Below are 3,611 nucleotides of genomic sequence, written 5' to 3' on the forward strand. Positions count from 1 at the left end.
TTCCAGGCATAACAAAGATGGAGAAACATCGGTAGTCTTTATCAGGCAATACTAACAATATGAAGAGAAGCCTACCAAACTGAATGATACCACATCCCAAAATTCAAATGTAAAACGAGAAACAAGGGGGGGAGGTGACTAACCTCAACGGGACTTTTACCGGTATCATATAATAACCAAAAGAAAAAATCAAATAACAATCATTCAAAAAGATTTCTTAGAGAAGAAGAAAGATGGTTATTTTATATAGAGACAATTTTTATTATACAAAAAACATCAAATTTTTGTTAAAAACACAATAAATACATGATTATTTCCATACAGTACATTCGGATCAGGAGAGAACACTGATAAATTCGATCAAAATAACGAGGTGCTCGACATGTTTCACTCATAAGGCGAGTTTCTTCAGGAGCTTTAGATACTTTAAATAAATGTACAACTGCATGAAAAAGAAGGATATATAGAACAAAATAAAGATTAAATAGTACATTGTATCATTGTATAGAATAGACTGGTGGGCAAGACAAACAAACACACCAATTAAACTAATTGCTAATTACATAGGATTGTTATAAATTAAATATATGCATATAAAGAAAAGGGGAAACAAAACAGGTTGGTCAATAATCGGGAAGACTGAGGGGTCATACACTCACCCAGTGTGTATTCACATATCTGAAGGAGATCACATAGTGTACTGCAGTATGGAAATCCTCAATAAAAATGGAGAAATAAGGAAAAGACACCCAGTTCAAAAGGGCCTGTAAGGAGGTGCTTCAAATAGCGGTTTACAAATATGCTGAAAGAAGAAAGAAAAAAGATTTCCAAAGTGGATTAGGAAAACTAAAGTATGTGCTAACAAAAGGTCGCTCAAATTTTGCAACTTCAAGAGTTGCATAGGTTAGTGTATGATTTGAGTAATAAATTCAGAGTTAACTACCTGATCAGATCCACATTGAAAAGCCTGAAAATATGTCAGGGAATCCGAAAAAAGCCAAAGGTGTAACAGCTGGTGTCCAGAATAATCAATGGAGAGTATCATCCTATTCTTTATCAGGCAATGCTGATTACAATAGAAGGAGGAGAAGTTGATCTTCCCGGTGCGCCAGTCAATCTGAGGGTTATGGGCTTTCAGCCAGGGCATGCCATGGATGATCGGAAATAAAGGGGAATCAATAATATCCAAGCATAGTAGTTCTTGATAGTTTTTGGAAGTGGTGGTCAACAGGGGTCTTGTCTCCTGCGTAACTGGCCCGGACTTAAGAACCGAACCGTCGGCCAAGTGCACTGAAAGTCCCTTTGCCCTGGGCCGTAAGGGAACGTGGTTCTTGATGGCAAAGGTCAAGTCCATAAAGCCACTGCAAGCTCCAGAGTCAATAATTGCAGTGACCCGAATACTCCCTCCTGAAAGCTGTAAAAGAGTGGAAACAGCCAAATGAGAAGCGTTGTCAGGTAAAGTGGGTACAGGAACAGAGGTAGTGGCTGGGCACTTACGGAGCTTGGCTGGGCAGGTCCTTACGTAATGTCCAGGTTCCCCGCAGTACAGGCACAGGTTGTTAGTCCTCCTGTGCAAATGCTCTTCTGATGTGAGAGAAGGCCGCAGGAGGCCAAGTTGCATGGGTTCAGAGGAATCGGAGGAAGAAGTCACCAGAGCAGAAGAAGCAGGTTGAGGTTAGCTGGTAACTCAGGGAAGCATCCAAACTGGACGGGAAGGACCGGCAGAGCATTCTGATCTCCGCTCCCTTAACCTCCTATCAATCTGTATGGAGAGGTTAATGAGAGCTTCTAAAGTCTCTGAGACATCCACTCGGGCCAGCTCATCCTTCAAGTTCTCAGAGAGTCCCGCACGAAATTGGTAGCGCAGGGCAGCGTCATTCCAGTTGGTATCGGAACTCCAGCGCCTGAACTCAGATACATAGTCCTCTACAGGTCTGCGGCCCTGCTGTAGGGAGTGCAAAGCCGCCTCTGCAGTAGCTGTCAATTGAGGGTCCTCGTAAAGCTGGGACATAGCCTGGAGGAAAGAGTCCAAGTTATCAAGGGAGGTGTGCTTCTGCTCAAGAAGGCGGTGGGCCCAGGACTGTGGTTCACCCAGTAGTAGGGAAATGACAAACCCCACCTTAGTGGATTCAAGCGAGAAAGTCCGGGGTTGCAGGGCAAAGAATAGACTGCAGGCATTACGGAAGGCCCTGAAATTGCTTCGGTCCCCCGAGAACCGCTCAGGTGTGGGGACCCTTGGTTCGGGTGGCAGCATCACCACGGAGGGAGTGGGGGCTGGTCCTGGTGAAGGAGGTGAAGACACCAACAGAGTTTGAACTTGGCCCTCCAGACGATTGTACCTTTCTTGCAGGCTCTTTACAGCCTGAGTGAGCCCGGCAAGATGACGGCAGAGTTCATCCATCGGAGAGGCTCCCGGCGTGGGCTCGGATATGGCTGTCCGGTACTGTCACGTACCTGGTGGTTGAGCCCATGGATGCTGGGAGCGGCAACTCGTATTCCTCCGGCTCAGGAACTCCTGGTAGAGGAGACAGAGGTTCGAGAGCGTGGAAGGGGCACAAGTGCCAGGCAGGACACTGGTGCAAGGGCTAGTCCGGCTCCGGGAGCTGAAGAGGGCAAGATGTGGGCTGGAACAGGAATCAGCAGGAAGCAGGAGCTGCAGGAAATACACACACTGAAGAAGCGGGGAAGGTGTCTTGTAGTACGGCTCTCTCAGCAGACCTTCAGACAGATAGAGTAGAACACTGGAAAGCAGGAACCGCAGACGAATAGCAGACTGGACGAAGTCGTGGACAGGCCGGGTCAGGAACAGGCAGGCAGGAAAGGTACAGAATCAGCAGGCAGGAGAATCGTCAGACAAGCCGGGGTCGTGGGCAGGCAGCAAGCAGGTAGTAGTTAGGGTAAGCCGAGTCATAGGAGTAAACGAGAATCAGGCAGGTACAAGGGGGTCACTTCAGAAACGCTGTAGACCGGACAGCAAGGAGGCAAGGTAACAGGTCCCTTTAAATAACCCCTTTGGCGCCAAGAGCTGTCACGCCGCGCGCCCGTGCGCTCACGCGCACACGTGCACGCCCGCATGCCCGCGCGCACACGGGCACGCCCGCACGCCCGCGCGCGCACACCAACCTCTCCGCGCACCTGCGTGCGCTCAACATCACTAGCGCAGACCCGCATGCGCCCGGCAGCAACAGCGCGCACCTGCGTGCGCTCACCTGCGTTAACGCGCACCCGTGTGCGCCCACCAGAACATCCGCGCACCAGCGTGCGCCCACATGCGTTAGCGCGCACCCGCGTGCGCCGACTGGCACCTTCATCAAGGATTTTATGGAAAGAACCTCCGGGGACAGTCGGATGATCGGGCTGACCTTCTTGACATCAACCCTATATATTGTGGACCTATACCAGTCCTTAAGGATTAGCAGACTGTACCTCACTCAACCCTATATACTGTAGTACACTATACCTTACCAGTCCTTAGAAGGACCTTTGTGGAACTAGTAGGTTGTGATTAGCAGACTGTACCTCAGTCCCTATATTGATAAAGGACTGCTGCTGAATAGGGCAGCAGTCAGCAGTAGTGCACCTCAACCCTATATATTGTGGACCTATACCAG

The 3,611-nt window shown here is 48.9% G+C and overlaps 1 long non-coding RNA gene across 1 annotated transcript; it reads right to left on the minus strand.

Annotated features, from left to right (window-relative positions):
• Positions 1-237: 237 nt before the first annotated feature.
• Positions 238-1,052, minus strand: LOC143925480 (uncharacterized). The gene is made up of 3 exons (XR_013261998.1): positions 944-1,052; positions 660-802; positions 238-442 (listed from the first exon to the last, which is right to left on the minus strand). It is a non-coding gene; the product is annotated as an uncharacterized LOC143925480 (long non-coding RNA).
• Between the last annotated feature and the right edge of the window lie 2,559 nt (positions 1,053-3,611).

The sequence above is a fragment of the Lithobates pipiens genome, unplaced genomic scaffold, assembly GCF_037356315.1.
Source record: "Lithobates pipiens isolate NorthernLeopardFrog02 unplaced genomic scaffold, aLitPip1_a1.2 Scaffold_22, whole genome shotgun sequence".
NCBI classification, from domain to species: domain Eukaryota; kingdom Metazoa; phylum Chordata; class Amphibia; order Anura; family Ranidae; genus Lithobates; species Lithobates pipiens.